The 18,548-nt window shown below is 45.5% G+C and overlaps 1 protein-coding gene across 5 annotated transcripts in view; it reads right to left on the reverse strand.

Moving 5' to 3' along the window:
• LOC146548505 (zinc fingers and homeoboxes protein 2-like) overlaps nucleotides 1-18,548 on the reverse strand; it is a 128,900-nt gene that overhangs the window by 52,108 nt on the left and 58,244 nt on the right. Inside the window, exon 1 of one of the 5 annotated variants that reach the window (XM_085261800.1) lies at nucleotides 17,801-18,305. The exons of the other annotated variants lie outside the window; for them this stretch is intronic. The gene's annotated coding sequence lies outside the window, so the exon portion shown is untranslated. Of the gene's footprint in view, nucleotides 1-17,800; nucleotides 18,306-18,548 lie in introns of those variants that run through there. 5 annotated transcript variants of the gene reach the window in all.

The raw sequence follows: 18,548 nt of genomic DNA on the forward strand, positions 1-18,548 counted from the left end.
TAATATGCATGCACAAGCAATGGGAAGCACGCAGGGATGCTCACACACACACACACACACACACACACACACACACGTTAAGCCGCTCACTCTAATAGGCTAAGCTTTACTCCATTTGGTTAAATGTTTTGTTTAAGAAGAGCTACACCAGTGGAAGGAGGGAAGGAGTGAGGAGGAAGAGGAGGGTGGGTGGGTGGGTTGGTGGGGGGTTAATGGTGAGGGACTCTGGGTGGAGGAGAGGAGGAGGAGTAAGGAATTAGGTGAGAGGAGAGAAATAAAAGGAGGGACGGTGTGAAGAGGATTTTGAGAGGGAAATGAAGAAGGGAGGGAGGATGAAGGAATGAAATAAGGGCAGAAAGAAGGAATGAGGAAAGGAGGACATGACTGAATGGAGAAATTAGGAAAGGGGAAATAAAATAAGCATGGAGGAAAGGTTGGAAAAAAGAGAGGAAGGTGGGAAGCAAGGAAAGGTAGGAAAGGAAAGAAAGGTTTAATGAGAAGCACAAGGAGAAATGAAATAAGGATAAATGGAAGGAAGGAAGAAAGGGTGGGAGGTAGGAAAGAGGATATGATATAGTAATATGAAAAAGAACGAAGGAAAAGGGGTTAGGGAGGGAATTAGGAATGAAGGAGGAAGGCAAATTAAATAATGTTGGAGGAAGAAAAGAAGGGAAAAAGGTGGGGAAAAGGATTTAGTTGCAAAGGTGTGAAGGAATAAAGGAAAACAGGTTTAATGAGCAAGGTGGGAAGGTGAGGAAGCGACGAGGGCAAAGGGGAATGAAATGGGCATGAAGGAAGCGAAAAAAAGGAAAGAAGGAGGTAATAAACAGGAAGAGAATAAAATGAGTAACAGCTGAGGAAAAGGTAGGTAAGTAAGGATGAAGAGCAGGAAGAGACGATCCAAACGGACGTGAGAAATGGAAAGGAAGACAAGGAAGAAGGAAGTGTGGGATGAAAGGAAGGATGGAAGAAAGGGAGGAAGATGATTTTGTCTAAAGTGAGGAAAGGACGAAAACGGGGTTTATGGAAGAAGGGACACAGCTGCAAAAAAGGAAATAAGGAAGAAGGAGGCGACTGAGGAGACTGAGAGAAAGGAAGGAATCACTTTCAAATGAGGAAAAGAAACGGGATGCAGGGAAAATAAATGAAGAGCAAAGAAAGAGAGAAAAGTGAGGAGGGATGAAGTTGGATATAAATATGACTGAAAGGAGGAAGAAGGCAGGAAGAATCCAAATGAACATAATATATGGAAAAGAGGAGGAAAAGAGAGGGAGACAATGGGATGGAAAAGAGCAAAGGAAAGGAGGCAACAAGGAAGAAAAAAGTAGCGAGGGGAGGAAGAAGAAACAAAGGAAGGAACGAGAGAAAAGAGGGGAAGAAGTTAGAGACGAAGGAGAGAGGTGGAGGAATGTAGGGAGGCGAAAGGAAAGGAAGTAAGGAAAGAAGGAAGGAGGTGTGTCACAAGAGAAAAGAGGAGCGAGGGAGGAGACGAGGGATGAGGACGAAGGGATGGAAGGAGGAGAAGTGTTGGGCTGGAAGGCCAAATAATGGAGCAGCTCATCTCATGGTGAATTTGAATGGAGGCTGAATTAATTTAAATCTCATCACGGCCCGCCCTCTAATACCTTATCAGTTCTGCACGGAGACAAGGGACGTAATCGCATTAGACCCGCCACTCTGCTCTACTGCGCTGTGCTGCGCGCGCACACACACACACACACACACGCTACCTGTGCTGGTATGAGCCGCTCTGACACAAACACACATTGCTGTTGTCACGGCGCTGGTGGGTGTGCACGCGACTTCACGCTGTGTGTGCACGTGCATTAAATCCAATACACACACACGGTGTGAAGACATGCCCCGTAAGTACCAACCAGCAGGACACCATGCATGTAACACACACACACACACACACACACACACACACACACACAGCTCTATCTTTGCCAGAAGATCCAACAACATCCCCCAAACCTAAACGTTATTCCAGGCTGAATCCTGAAGCCACGTCTGGATCCTCAAACCGCTGCTTTGAGACCAAAATGTCTTCAGTCCACAGATGTCCTCACTGTAAACATGTAAGTCTCCGTCTTTACAGCTACAAACACACACGTTCAATTTTACCTTCACGAGGATCTTTGACTCGCAGAGCTCCTTCACCCTGAGGCAGAGTCTGCACCTGCAAACGGCCCTTTGAGGACAAAATGTCCTGACGCAAAGGTTTAAACTGCTGCTTAGTCCTCAGAAGGACAACTGCTGCAGTTCTGTCTGCGTAAGGACCCCCTGTGGCTCAGAGGCCTAAAAGTCAGGAAGACAGAGATCCAACACAGAAACACACATCATCATGTCTATCTTTCTGAGCACCTCTGACCATCAGACCCCCCGCAGACCTAAACCTGAACTCTGAACCCTCAAACGCACCACAGTGTCCTCACGTTACACAGATGTCCTCACTGCACAGGTTTAAAATTCCATGCAGTTTTCAGAAAGACAGACAAGTACACACACACACAGAAACAAATGTCTCAGACACACACAGCATGCAAATGCACACCCATGGGTGCTACAACACACATTCACCATGGAGACCCACTGACAAATGGGTGTAAAAACACACACATCTCCCACACACACACACACACACACACACACACACACACACACACACACACACACACACACATCTCCCCCCCACACACACACGCACACACACACAGACACGCACACACACACACAGCCCTATGGGGCCGGACTAACAGAGCAGCCTTCCAGTTACCTTCTAGGGGAAAAGGCTCATGGGAAGTTATGCACTCGGCTGTTGACATTGGCTGCGGTGAGACGAGCAGCTTTACAGCGCTGACTCCTCATACTCACGCTGAAATGTACACACACACCTCGGCCGTGGCCAAAACCTCACAGTCACATGCACACACCACGTGCGCGCGCGCACACACACACACTCCAAACAAGATGGCGGGTGAGTTATAGGGTCCTCACACGAACTCACACTCCAAACAAGATGGCTGGGAAAGTGTGCAAAGGTTTTCCATCATCGTGGATTTCAGGGGCGACTGATAAGAAGAGGACAACTCCACCCAGAGACGCAGATAGCGCTGATTTAAGAGGCGTTTCTTGGCCGCATCGTTTGGCAGATGTGAAACTCCTGCAGCGAGCGTAGAGGACATGACGCATAGAAGCACGCGGTCACATTTCAGAGTCAGGACGTCCCTTTTAACAACGGTAGCTTCATGTATTTGACAAAAGAGGCACAAAACTGATCAAATATTCAGACACCAGACTGCTCATTAACATAAACAGGAAGTAGGAAACACCCACAAAACGACCTCTGAAGGTGGTTACCCGAATTCGTTTTTGGTCTGGAGGTCCTGCTGGCCTCTCGGTTTCATTTGTAGATATTCTTAATCGATTTGCAGCCTGACTGTATCCACACAGGTATTGGTTTATTACTGCATACAGCCGGATGAATCCCTTAAAGCCGTCTTCTAGGCCTCCAATTCGACCAGGTTGCCCAAAAACTGCCAAAGATATGCGATTCATGCTTTTCTTCCTGCCATTAACGGCTGACTCATTACAGGACAGCCCCCGTCTTATTTTGAAAGTCCGATGGCTGCTAACAACCTCTCAAGCAGGACTAGGTCTAGGCCTCTCCATGGTTGGATGAGCTCCAGCTCCACCCTTTTCCACAGTAATCCTTCCTCCTGCTCTGGAGCTGGAGGGTCATTGTTCCGAACTGACCGAGGCTGCAGAGCAAAGACCTCCATCCGCAGTCCAAGTCGGTGGAGTTGGGGTTGGTGAATGAGTGCGATTATGAAAACCAGCTGATTATAATACTCCGTCTTTCATTCATCATGAAGTACTTCGTAGCTGAAACAGCTGTGGAGACCTTCGTTATTAAAGAAAGCCTCTCATGAAAAGCTCGTTTCTGTTTTCTCATGTGTTCAGGACTTTGAGAGTTTTTCTCGTCTTCTCAGAGATCTGTTGGTCGGTTTGTTTTTCATTCCTGTAGGTAACCAGACAAACATACAGCGATGCTGAAAGCCGACATTGTTTGTGCGATTCCAGCTCCAAACATTTTCGGGTTTTTGGTGTCGGACTCTCAGGATCAACAAACAAAGGCTGGACTTGTATCAATACCGGGCCTTGTATGTTCAAACTCGATGGCCCTCGGTATGTCATACCTGTGTAATCCTATTCTACTCATGTGCCTGAGGGGAATTTTTGTGGTCTTCTCACAGATCTTGAGTTGCATTTTTGGACCACGGTGGTCGGTTTTGGCGTGTTTGTTTTTCATTCCTGTGGGCGATTGGACAAACATGAAGGGTCGTGACTTCCTCTTGAAGTTTGAAGGCTGAAATTCTTTCAGTGTAATAGATGGTGAGATCAGGTTTTGGTGTTGGACCCGCAGAATGAACAAACAGAGTTTACGTAATATCCATCAGTCAGAGCAGAGGTGTGACGTTTCTTTGTTCTTTGAATCAAACCGAGGGACGGCGTTTTGCCAAAGGTAGAAACACTCGTGCTCCGGTAAAGACCGGCCGGGTTACCACACTTCCTAAACCGTCTTTCAAAGACACAACACGTGGTGACAAATGCACTCTTCACATGAAGCCTTCTCCTGGGTTCATTGATTCTTATACTGAGAAGCAACAGTATGAGGCTTTTGAGTTGGCAGCAACTTAAAACAGCTTCATGGTTCTACTGGAGGTCTCTTCCTGTTAAAGGGAGTTCTTCTTCCCACTATCACCAAGTGGTGTTCACAGGAGAGATTTTCCTTCAATATCACAGTGCCTTGAGACAACTGTAGCTGTGCTATTTGGAAAAAACAAAAACTGACTTCTTCCATTGAAAACAGCCATTTGGTCTCTGAGTTGTAAACAGAGACCCAGACCTCACCACGGGGACGATCCTCAACACGAATGCCGGGTCAGTCAGGAATCGATGTTTGCTTTCTGTTCAGGTTTGGTGGTGCAAGTGGTCAAAACGGGACTTTCACCCAGTAAACATAATATAGAAGTGCAGAGGTGCACGAGGAGACGACCTATAAGCAGAGATAAGCCAAAGTTAGAGCACTTGGCTCTCACTCTGCAGGCCTACTTGTTGTTCCTAGAGTATTTAAAAGTAGAATGGGAGGCAGAGCCTTCAGTTTTCAGGCCCCTCTTCTGTGGAACCAGCTTCCAGTTTGGATTCAGGAGACAGACACTATCTCTACTTTCAAGATTAGGCTTCAAACTTTCCTTTTTGCTAAAGCATATAGTTAGGGCTGGACCAGGTGACCCTGAATCCTCCCTTAGTTATGCTGCAATAGACGTAGGCTGCCGGGGGATTCCCATGATGCATTGAGTTTTTCCTTTCCAGTCACCTTTCTCACTCACTATGTATTAATAGACCTCTCTGCATTGAATCATATCTGTTATTAACCTCTGTCTCTCTTCCACAGCATGTCTTTATCCTGTCTTCCTTCTCTCACCCCAACCAATCACAGCAGATGGCCCCGCCCCTCCCTGAGCCTGGTTCTGCCAGAGGTTTCTTCCTCAGTTCAGTGGTTGCTAAAAACCCCACCAGCCGGACTAGGTGACGTTGTGGCAGTTCACATTATATTTCCGCCGCCTCTCCACAGAGTCCATCGTCCAAAGGTTGGATGAGCTCCAGCTCCACCCTTTTCCAAAGGAGGTGGAGTTGGGGTTGGTGAATGAGTGTGATTATGAAAACCAGCTGATTATAATACTCCGTCTTTCATTCATCATGAAGTACTTCATAGCTGAAACATGATTATTTTTATCATTATTATTACTTTGATGGATGAATACACAGAACGTTGTGATTGCTAAATAATAAAATCAATGGACGGGGGGACTACAGCACTGTACATACTGTAAATAAACTATAATGCTGAAGCTCAATCACAGATGGTGTCAGAATGGCAAAGTAAAAAAGTAAAACTTTTATCGGACCGATAAGGAATATTCCAAATACTTTTTGCAAATATCAATACGACTGAGAGCAGAGACGGTGACTCTAAGCACTTTAACTAGATTAGCTCCAAAACAACTCTAACAACATGTTTGCAGCACCAAAAGATGCCTAACAGGGGGGTGTACGTCTAAGAGTGGACAGGGAGAAAAGGCAAGGTCACCACAGTTTTTTAACCTTTTTCACAAACTAAATTGTACGGCACAGCTAATTATAATTTGTGAAGAAATGTCACATCAAGCCACGAGGCAGGGTTAGCAAAAAAATTAATGACTGTTAGCCTTGAAGCAAATTATTCTAATGCTGAGGGGAGAAAACAGTGATTTCATTTCTTTATATTGGAGCAAAATCCAAAAGCGAGTCGAGGTCAATCCAGAAATCACCAATTTACCTCTGAAGTTCTTTTTCTGAGCAACTAAATGTGACACGAGTGCAACAGGCAGAGTAAACCTCTCAAACTACCAACTCGAAAAACAACTAACGAGGAAGAAGTCAAAGTTCAGGGAACAAGCTCTGCTCAGACTCTCCGGTAAAGAGGAAACAGCAAACAGGAAGTGGTGAGTTTAAGCTCCTGTATTTATTCCCCCTCTCACAGCACATCGTTCCATGCCGGGAACGCGACGCTGGACCTTTAATAACCGATGAAAGATGGGCTACAATGCCAAAGAGCAGCTGAGCCGGAGAATTCCTTCAGATTCCTCGAAGAAGGCGAAGTGTTGGAGGGAAAAAAAGTCCGTCTTCATCAAGAGCAGATGTTCCAGCTTTCTTTTCATTCATGTATTTATTTCCATCGTTTTCTCCAAATAAGAGAGAAACTTTCTGAACAACACACCCTCACATGAAACATGTGGTAATAATACGATTAATGTGCAAATTTACTTTTTGTTATGTTTGAAAATGAAATATGGAAAGGCGGTCCCTTTGTGAACTATGCAGCTCCAAAAAGCCTTTAAGCCTGTTTTAGAGCCTAGTTTTGACTTGGCAGCACAGTTTCTGCTTCTTTTCTTCCTGATTTTGTGTAACGCAGCGGATCAGGTAACACAAGACCTGCGTCCACATATGTGGACATCACATTTTTGGTTATTTAGGCCCAAATACTCAATTTTGCTGTACAAGGGCCTGATATCCACTTACGAGGACATTAACCTGCTACTGTTCTGTCGAAATTTTAAACTAATATCCTCATTTTTGGCTCTCACTTTTCTTAGAAACAAAAGTCAGCTAAAACAAAAAAATCTGGTAATTGTTTGTTTTTACATTGATCGGGCAGCAATCAGCCCAAACATCAAAGGGAAATCTAAAATGCTGCTGTGGAAGAGTTCGAGTCTCAGGAGGTTAAAGAGGAGAAACTGTGCTGCCTCTAAAACAAAAGGTGTAGCAACGACAGATAAACAGAAATAAGGAGACCAAAGTCCACAAGCACCTTATCAGATACACGATCCAAAAATACAACCCCCTTTGCGGCAGGCCGAGTGCATGCCCGATTACCATCATTAGCATGAGCCAGCTTCTCCACTCAGGAGGGTTGGAGAGTTTTGGTCCAGCTGAAGGGAGACGAGGAGCTCTTCTTTCTGTCGGTGGTGGGTCACCTGTAGCACTTGTTGGTTTTAGTTCGCAAAACACAGAGATCAATTTTCACACTTTTTAAATCCCTTCCTGTCAGTCAGATCGCCCCCTGCAGACCTGACTTAGACACCAACCACATAAAGCCTGCAGCTCGAGACCTCCACCCATCTGTACCAGCACAGTCCTCTTTCCGGGTGGATTCTCTCATGATATTCTCAGTACGTTTCCAGCCATCTTAAGCACAGATGTTCTACTGCACAATTACATATCTGCAGGGTCGGCCAAGCCGCCCGTCGAGGAAGACGGTCTAATCATGGCGCACAGGTCAAAGCTGAGAAGGGGGCGGGGCTAACAGAAACTACAGCACCCAAACAATCTACTTGGAGACCTTGAAGGAAACTTAAACGACGTGTTGCACAAGAGAGAAAGAAAGTGTTTGGATTAGACGGCCGTCAGTCAGAGCCTTTGATGTGTCATGCTCTCATAATCCCCACCGGCAGCTGCAACAATAAAGTACAGGTGCTGCCAACTTTCCTGGCATACCTGGTGTTGTCTTGCTTTAGGGGAAGACTTTATATACACTAGAGCACGCAGTTATACTGGACCTGACATCAGTGCCACAGAGTTCTCCTCGGCCCTCTGCTCTGACCCAACATCACAGAGGAAAAAAAGATGCTCTCAAAATACTGTTTCACTTGGAATTTGAGTAGTAAATTCCTGTGGCGGCATCATTTAAAACGCATTAGACGGCACATATTTTAAGGATTACCGCACTGGCTCAAGTGTAAATACAAGCTTCCAAGAAAGAGCGGAGAAGAAGGAGGAGGAGGGAAAGCTCACATCTCCAAGCTGGCAGGTGAGGATATTCTGAGGTTGGAAAATTTTCATCAAAACCAGATGAACCTTCGAAGGTGTCGTAGAGCGAGGCCAGCTGCTTGTTTACTGGGCGGAGGGGCGTAAAAACCACCGATTCTTCCTCGAGTCCGCCGAATCCTGTCGAACGGCTCACACGCAGCGAAAACACATGTGCATGACCTAATGAACCAGCCAATAACGAGCGCGTACAAGCTTGTCAAACTGTGGGTTTGCACTGCGGTTTACTCTCCATCCAGAAAAGCTGCTGGCAGCGCTCTGCGCGTTTAAACAGCGGACGCAAGTCAGCGCGCCCGATGCGCTCGGATTACAAAACGGTTTCTAGGAAAGCAGCAGTTCGAAACTCACATTTTTCAGGAATAACTACAAGTCACTGACAGTTACTTTACTGTATTTTATTACCAGCGTCCACTCGATGTAATCTGCAGATCAGCCACAAACAAGCGGTTAAAGTTGATGAAAAAAATTTGGCTCTGATGTATCGTTGTATGACCGTTTGGTTCCTTTTAGTTGCCAGAAAATTAAATTCATTTTTGATTTCTTTCCATCCCTGTACCAGCTGATAATAATCCAACATGGAGGAAGTATATTGTAATGAAATCTAAAACGCATAGCTGAAACGATCCAGTTTCCTTAATTAACCATTATCTTCTGCTAATGTGGTTAAATTACTTGTAAAACCTGACTGACATCAAAGACGCCGAACACGCCGAGGCATCCACAGCCCCAAACGTCTGCGTCAGACTGCAGCGTGTGGCTGTGCAGTCTCTATGAACATGGATGCAGCCGTTAGGGCCCGATCGGCTGCTTTGTTTGTTTGGAGATTAGAGGTTTAACTGCCTTCTTTCTGCTGCTGATGTTTACAATTGTATGTTCTGAATGCTGAGAATATTGTCTGACTTTTCCTAATTCTCATCATCTGTTGGTACACACTTCATTCTACATGTAATCGTATTAAATGGTTTTCCACAGCAGATGGGGTTTGAGTGGGAGGTTCTTTTTTTAGTTTGAATGCATTTTTGACATTTTACTATCTGTGCGGTTTGAAAATAAAGCCTCCGTTCGCCGCGGTATGGTTCGCCTCCAACGGAGCTGGACTGATTGATTGGCAAACGAAGAAAACAATCGCACATATTTGATGCCATTTAGTTATTGTGATTCACATTTTGTGAAGGGGACAATGTGCTTTGGTAGGAAAATAACTCCAAGGATGCAGCAGCTCTGTGTGTGAGCGATCAGACGTCACAGCGGAGATCTGAATGAAAAACCGAAGAACCCCGGGTCACACCCTGCTCTGAACTGGACCGTGACTGGATGAACTTCATGTTCAGTGAATCAGACTTAAAACTAACGATGTTAGACTGAGATCCAAGCTATCGCCAGTGATGATCCCACGGATGAGGACCTGCAATCGAGGGATCAAAGACAATAATCACACTAAACGACCCACATTTTTATCACTACTTTATTTTCCTGTTATTTTACTGCACGTCTGGACTCGGGACGTTCCCAGCGACTAATTTCTAAATGAGGAAAAAAGTTGGACGACTTCTACGAGTAAACCTAACAAACACTGAGATATTTTAAAAAGTTACATTTGAGGACTTTTTAATAGACTGCCAAAAACCATTAATGACATTGATCTTCAGTAATGGACGGTACGTTAAATACTGTGAGGCAGCTCACGCTGTGCATTCAGAACACTGCAGCTTATACTGCGAGCAGACATCGCACCTCGAAGCGAAAGGTAGCCACTGTTCAGACAGAGCTCATTACCTCATCTCATCATTCTTTCGCCTTCAAAACTAACTAACGGTAACAGGTTTAACGGAATGATCAGGCCTAGATTAACAGACTTATGCTGATTTTCTATGACGATGTCAGGACTGCAGCGCCACCTGGTGGCAGCGAGCCGCATAGCATAGCATCAATTAAAATGCTAACAGGGATAAACGACGCGTCCACCACCGATGATTAGAAACGATTGGTTGACTAGTTGCAAACATCTGGCTTCGGTTTGTAGTTTCTTACTTTATTGCTACTTTACACCTTCAGATTCTTAACTTAATCGTCTCATAACACTAACCTTAAAGTTTGGAGAAACTATGAAAGTGGGTTTGAATTCACGATCTGTTTAAATGTTCTCCCCGTGTCTGTGTGGGTTCTCTCCAAAGTCCAAACACATGCAGTTTTGAGGTTAGATCAATTGGTGCATCTAAACTGTCCATAGGTGTCTGTCTGTCTGTGTGAGCCCGGTGACAGGCTGACCTGTCCTGGGTGTGCCCCGCCCTCTACCCTATGGTAGCTGGGCTAGGCTCCAGCCCCCCGGCCACCCTGAACGGAGGAGAATGGATGGATGCGAATATTTTTCATGTGTCAGTGAGAATGATTATTTCACAACTTGGGAGAACAAAAAACAAAAGCCTCCCCAAAACGCCGTGTTCTGTTTGCATAGGGTTAGGGTCGTCACCAACTATGACTTACACCTCGGAGGGTTAGCTGCCATCAGAGGCCACGAAAACAAAAACTGTGAGCGCGCGAGCTATTACCAACACGATCATAATTATGTTTTTTGCCATTATTGAGCAACTCAGACTGAGCGAAATTCAACATAAACTCTGGCTGAAAACACAGAAGCACACATCAGCACACCGGCAGCACGCAGGCAGGTCTAAACCCTGTGAGCCAATCAAGTGTCACTGACACGAGCAACGGCACGGGCGCTCAGGTACACTGACCTTTTCTTGCACTGCTCTCTTTAAACGTGTAGACACTCTGTGGTTAAAGACAAAAAGGTATTTTTAGGAACCGTTTCATTCCACAAAATCCAAACATCCAGCTTAATGAATCTTTTCCAGTTGACACTTCTGACATTTCCCAGACGGAAAGATAAATCAATCACAGAAACCGGGGCCCGACTCTACGGCAGGACTCCGGACTTCAGAGACACGCCTCCTCTCCAAAACCCAGCCCCAAACACACACACACGCACACACTCCTTTCTTTTGTAATAAAGCATCAGTTAATAAGAGATGGATTCTTGTTGGCCGAGCCGGTTGGAGACTGAGGAAGACGCTCTGGCTGCCAAATCAGTGTTTTCACAGCCTGAATCACAGCTTACCACGGATACTGGCCCAGGGAGGAGCGTGCACACACACACACTACACTACACTGGATACTGCAGGAGTGATACATGTGCACATACAGAAACAACCCTCAGATATAAGGAAGCCGTCCTCTTAGAAAGCGTCTACTGTGAAGCATGCATCTCACATAAACACACGAGGACTCCGACCTTCACCCCTGTACCCAACCTCCGCTGAATCTAACCCGAACCACTGGACACTTCGTCTCAGAGGTGGGAGAGCTCATAGATGCACACATACACCAGTCTGTGCTTGCTTACATACTGACGTTCTGTCGCTGGCTCACGTGTCCCCACATATGGCGATTTGTTAAATTACCCTTATGCCCACGGGGTAAGCTGACAGGTTATGTGTGAGTGAAAGTGAGCCTGATCAGCCTTTAGCAACAAAGAAAGTGAGAAGCACGTTTTTGACACACTGCGATGTCGAGCACGCCCTGTCAAGCTTGTTGGCTTTGGACGGGGAAAATATCTGCCTGTGTTTAGGCTGCAGACCCGTTTGGTCACGGTTCAAGCGCAGGAACATGAGTTATTAGATTCTTGTGTGGGTTTAGAAAAGGCTCGTCATTTGGGTCAAATTACACCTCTTCAGCGCAGTAACCAGTGCGCTTAAACGTGACATCGCAGGCTCTCCTACAGTCATTAACATGTGCCGAGTTACGGCTGCGACACAGACGCCAAAGGTCACTTTGCTGCTTTGACAAAGCGCAGTATTGGACGCCGCAGTCGCCCCTTAAAACGGGCGATCTGAAGTTAGGAGGCGCGGCTGAAACGTCCTCGCTGCGATTACCTTGAGCTAAAATTGCTGCATGCGAACACGCACAGAGGTGTGCACGCTGAAAATCAAACAGGACACACAAAAGCACACAAACGCAGACAGTCACCTGCATTTTTTTCTCCTCTCCCCACTCTGTGCAGTCTCATTCTCACACACACACACACACACGCACACACACACACACACTCACACACACACACACACACACACACACACACACACACACTCACGCACACGCACTAAACTGTTCACATTGAGTGGAGAAGAACAACAGTCGCCATCAGAAGGCCTTCTTCTAGGAGCGAAATATCTCCCTCTCTCTCTCTCTCCCTTGCTCTCTCAGTCTCCGGCTACCTCTCTCGCCCTCTCTCTCTTTCTCCCCCTCTCAATCACTCCTCCGGTGCAGTTTGGGCTGTTTCCATGGCAACTCGCCGAGTCCCATGGTCGCTGGAGGGAGAGAGCGCTACCCCGCTCGTCCTGCCCAAAAAAAAAAAAAAAAAAAAAAAAGGAAAAAAATCTGCTAAACACTCTTTCAAACTGTGGACTTCAATCTCTGTGTGTGTGTGTGTGTGTGTGTGTGTGTGTGTGTGTGTGTGTGTGTGTGTGTGTGTGTGTTTCCCAAATGACTGGAGTGGCCACAAAAAAAAGAAAAAACACCAATTTCGGCGTGCGTCTGTCTGAGCCTTTGTCTTTGTGAGACAGAAACACATTCCTCTGAGCCGCCATCACCATTATAGATTATAGATTATAGATCCGCACACCCTCGCGTGCTTTCATCACACACATTATCGTCATTATCGACAGCCGAGCAGATCTAATTCACTTTGATCGATCGTCAGAATATGAAGCGATCGTATCGGCGTTATTAGAGGAGCCACTCTGAGCTGAGATCTGGCTCTAATTTCACGTTCACGTGTGAATTTGTTTTGTCATCGCCGCTCTGTGTTTCTCTTCGGGGCCCCCGTGACGGTTTCACACCCCGACAACGAGAAGATTCTGGATTTCTTCTTGAAGCGTGCAGATAAATACATTTATCAGGGGGGAAAAAGACGGCCAAAGGCAACGCAATTAAAGAAAATCAAAACTGCGGATCAAGCGCCTCCATAACAGACATGATTTCACACATAATGATCAATATTAAAATGTTAATGAGCACCCGTTACTGTGTCACACACGTCTCTAAAACACGCCGGCATTTTTGTGTTCTCACTCCACGAAGGCACAAGAAAGAAATAAGGACTGTGAGCGATTTCATTTTTATTCATTCATTCATTCGTTCATTCAACAGGCAGCCTGGAGGAGGGTAGAAGGGTGAAGAAAATGAAGAGGGAGGGAGGAAGGAGATGGAGGAGAGAGATGAAAAAAGGGGGGAAGAGAGAGGAGGATGAGGACGAGGGGGGAATGAAGCTGAAGATTAGGAGAGAGGGAGGAGAAAGGGGAAGAAAAAAGAAAGTGAGGAGAGGAGGAGGGAAAGGATTGAAATGATAAACAGGAAGAAGGTGTGAAAATGGAAAAGGAGGAAAAATGGAGTAAAGGTGGAGCAGAAACAGACTAAAAGCAGGCAGAAGGTGAGAAGAAGATTTTAGGAAATGAGAAGCAGCAGAAATGAAAAAGAGGAAAACACGGAAGATGAAGGATCCGAGGGACGCGAAGGAGAACTGGAGAGGAAGAGGAGGACATGACGAGAAGCTGAAGAACCAGAGGATGAAATAATGACACTGTGGAGGGAAGAAGAGCAGGGAAAGGAAAACATGGAAAACGAATGAAGCAGAAGAAAAAGAAGAAGGGAGGCGAAGACGTGAAGAAAGCAAAAACGACAGGAAACGGAAGAATAAAAATAAAAAAGGGAGAGAGGGGGAAGGAGGACTGCAGATAAACGACAAGGAGAGGAAGAAGGGAAAAGTGAGAAGAGCAGGAAAATGCTGTTGATGAGGAAGCAGAGAAATGACAAGAGCTGGTTAAAGGAAGAAGAACGAAAAAAGAGAAGGTGGACGTGAAGATGAAGATGAGGAAGAAAGAAGAGGAATGTGGAAAAGGAGGAAGGTGAGGATGACCAATAATATGAGAGAGAGGAAGAAAGGGAGGTTAGGAAAAGGAGAGAAATCCCCCCCTCCAACTTTCTCCACTTTCCTCCTCATCTCATCACTTTCCTCCCGCCTTTGTCTCATCATCTTCAGCCATTTACCTCCCTCCCCCCCTCCTCCCTCTTTGATTCGTTTTTCAAAAGCCTACCAAACTCCCGCGTCCTCCCGCAGCGTCTGTTTGTTTGTACATCAATAATTTCTGGTGACAAACGGCGGCCTTTTCATCGCTCACATGCCAACCTGAAGCCTGACACACTCACTTTCTTATTTCTCTTCATTTTCGCATCTCCCTTCCTTTCCCTTTGTGGAACGAGCGGTCGCGTCGACAGGTAGATGTCAGGCTTTCTTTTTCTGTTGTCTGTCGAGATAAATATTCCTCCTCCTCTTCCTCCTCCTCACAAAAAAATATCAGACAAAGAATAATAAAAAATGAAATAAATAAAAAAATACCTGGACTGCTTCGTGGAAAATTAAAGCAGTAACTTTTTTTATTAGAAAAAAAAATGTTGGTTTGCCAAAAGCTGAAGGTGTCTGAGCCAGGTCATGTGACCGAGGCTGTAGCTTTCTTTGGATGTCAGCGGGAACACACTGTCCAAGGACAAAAGCAAAGTGTGTGCAGTGCGTCTGTGGCTGCTTTGGTGTCACTATGGCTGAACGCGGCGCCAGCACAAACGCTAACTAAAGGAGCCTCGAGTCACGACTGGCCCGTCCATCAGCCCCGACCTCCTCGCTCACTACAGGCTTTCATCTCTGAATTCATTCTGACTGTTAGTGGTCGAGTCCCCGGACTTCGGGTTATATCTGACCCTAACGCTACCCCTACCTGACGGCGAACGGTGTTTTAACCACATCATCTCTGGGACCACCATCGTTGTAGGTCCACAAAGTTCACGTTTACCCAGTTTGGTGCAGATTCTGACCCCTCACCCCCTTCCAAAGGTCACGGCTGAAGGTCATCCCCCGACTTTGGGAGAGCACGTTTCATCAGAGCCTGCGTCCTGTCAAAGGGGGCGTGTCTAAACGGCCTTCATTTCATTTACTTTCAGATCTCACTCTCACTGGTGTAGCGACCGGTTAGCGACAGTCTGGTAACCATCAGTCGTTAGGAATAAATGATTATTAACTGACTGGTCGCATGCATAACCCAATCGGTTGGTGATTGATTGTTGTCGTCAGGTAAAAATGGTTGCAAGCACGTACACAAAGCTCGACCAAGGTTGCCCCCGAAGTGTTTGCAAATGCTCTGAAACAGCTCGTTAACCGATAGTGAAATCGTGAAGAGTGCAACACGCAGTGGAGTCTGTTTGCGTTGCTCAACAGCACAGCTCAGTGTTAGCTAGTTGACTCAAGTCTGCAGTCCGAGGAGTGTCTTCTGTTTGTTTTTACCAGAGACAGCCAGCAACCATTTCCATATTGGTTGGGGACATTTTTCCCTAGCAACCCATCTCCATGCCTGTGTGACTGAGGATTGGATTTAATTTGCTAAAACATAACGATGTACATGCTTTAAGAGGTTGCGCAGACTAAATCCTGTGCAGTCATTAAATATATATCAGTCATATCACACTTCTACATTCATATAGTTGAGTTCAAGCTCAAAACATCCTCTAAACGTTCATCTCTTTCAGACCTTTAGTGGAAGTTTGTGAAATTTTCCCATGCAGCCCAACAGAGAGTTTATGCTACTTTGCTAACCTTAGCTTGCTTGCTAAGTGTATTGGGAAAACTTTATGAAATATTAAACAGGTAATACAAAGGGAATTAAACTTTATCGTAAAAGCACTAGAAACAAATGTTTACTAATTATTATTAATTGTATACTTTATGTTTTGAATTAGTCTATAAACAAAATAATAGTTCATATCAGAGCCGCTAGTAGCCCAGACACTTTAGCATTATTTGGCTTTGGTCCATTTTCGGCATCGTCTACCTGGCATACGTCTGTGACCATCAGGGACTCTCAATTAGGGCTGGGCGATATGGCCTAAGACCCATATCACGGTATAATTTGAAGCATATGCGGTAACGATGTACATCACGATATATTCTTTTCTTCAGGTCCCAAAGTCAAACGAACACTGCAGCATCACTGAGAGTTAAAAACTGTCTAAATTATTTCATCTTTAATAAAATGATCATCGTTGCTGCTTTACCAGGTGTAACAATTAAGTTTAACATCCAGGCATCCATGAAAACAGAATTTATTAAATTCAACGGAGTTAGAAGTTAGCAGGAAGTTAGCTCGCTAGCTTCCACCTAAACATGATATAGCATGTTCTGACTGAGAGATTTATGAAAAAATTCAAACGTACAGCTCTGCTATCACTTCCAACATAAATGAAGACAGAAAAATAAACAGCAGTGACGTTTGTAGGGTTACTGAAGTTGGGCTAGCTGCTATATAATGATGTGCTACGTGACCGCTAGCAAAACAGCTACATTAGCATAACATTAGCACAGTGAAGCTGGAGGATGAACGCTGGACAAAAGTTAACGTGAGGGTTCCTGATGGTCAGGAACAAATGCAATCGCATGGCAGGATGCTGTAAACGGACCAAACTTCAGTCAGGAGAACAACTGAGATAATCCATCCACAATACGAGGTTAGTCATTATTATACTGCAACTGCGAGAGAATTCAGCATTAATGAATCAATGGTAGGGAAGTGGAGAGAGCGCAGGTTTTGGCTTTCTCCATATTCCAAAAGTGCTTCGTCTCTTTGCCATTACTGCCGCCTGCATAATTTGCAGATGATGTTGTTTGCAGCCGCTGCAATGATTTTAACCAAAATAGGCGCAGCTGGATGACACCATCAACATGCACTATCGCGGTAGAGCGGTATAGTCAAAATCTCTACCGTTGGCCAGTTTATCCCTCATCTGCTCTCTGCTAATGTATTTATATTAGCCTAACCACAGCTCTGTAGCTAGCTGCCAGGCTAACTAACAACTCTCCTAACCCTCTGAACCTCTCTTCTACAACCAACCTGATAACAGTTTTTTTTAAACAATATTGAAGTCATGATATCTCATCTTTAGGTGAATACTAGCAAGCTAACTGCCTGCTGCTAACTGCTTTCACAGATGTTATTGTGACATCCGGGAGGACAGCAACACCGGTGCTGAGAAAATACGAATTCTTCTTTGAGTTTGAAAGAAACGTTTGGACCAGGAAATGGTTAATCAGACACAATCAGACCTAAAACGTGGACACAGTCCATCTTGCATATACAGTCTATGCTTTCATGCCACGTGTTTGCTGGGAAGCTGGCAGCGCTGCTAATCTCGGTTTAAAAGTGCCCGTACGCAGCATGGCTTTAGTTGCACCGCAGATCAAATCATATTAAAAATAGCTCTGTACCTCTGAGGTTACACGCAGTAAATACATCAGCTGAGAGTCTGAAGATGTTTCAGGTGACGTGTTTCTCGTGTGGCTGCAGTGCGAGCGACTGCGGACGCACCAGCGTGCAGTTTTGTGGACCCGACGCGAATGCACGTCCCTCCCAGCTGTAATGGTAAAGAAAACAAGTGACATCCATTCAACCTCACCCCCACCAAATATCTGACACACATGCACACACGCACACACAGATTCGGCAGCCAACCAGAGAAAATAGTTTGGCTGCACATCCTGTACTGCTTGTTTAAGCTCCACACTGAGAAACACCAAACTCCCTCTCTCTCTCTCGCTCCGTCTCTTTGTCTCACTGTCTCTTTTTCACCCTATTTTGTTCTCTTTGTCCTTCTTTCTTTCACACACTTTACTTTCTCTCACACACACGCACACACACACACGCACGCACACACACACACACACACACACACACACACACGCACACACACACGCACACACACACGCACACACACACACGCACGCACACACACACACACACACACACACACACACACACACACACACACACACACACACACACACCTCCATGTGGACAAAGCCTTCATTCAGAGGAGGTTTTGGTCAAGCGGCTCGGCCTGCTGGTGAAACTGAGGAGCTGATCCAGATCTGACCGACTGATTACAAGATTTGCAGGATTTGTTTTGGTTTTTTTAAGCATGGCCTAAATCAGGTGTTAAGCTGGCTGACTGGTTTT

This window comes from Mchenga conophoros, linkage group LG22, assembly GCF_057382185.1.
Source record: "Mchenga conophoros isolate Kocher_MC1m ecotype Shallow Benthic linkage group LG22, M_conophoros_male_GT1.1, whole genome shotgun sequence".
Lineage (NCBI taxonomy): Eukaryota > Metazoa > Chordata > Actinopteri > Cichliformes > Cichlidae > Mchenga > Mchenga conophoros.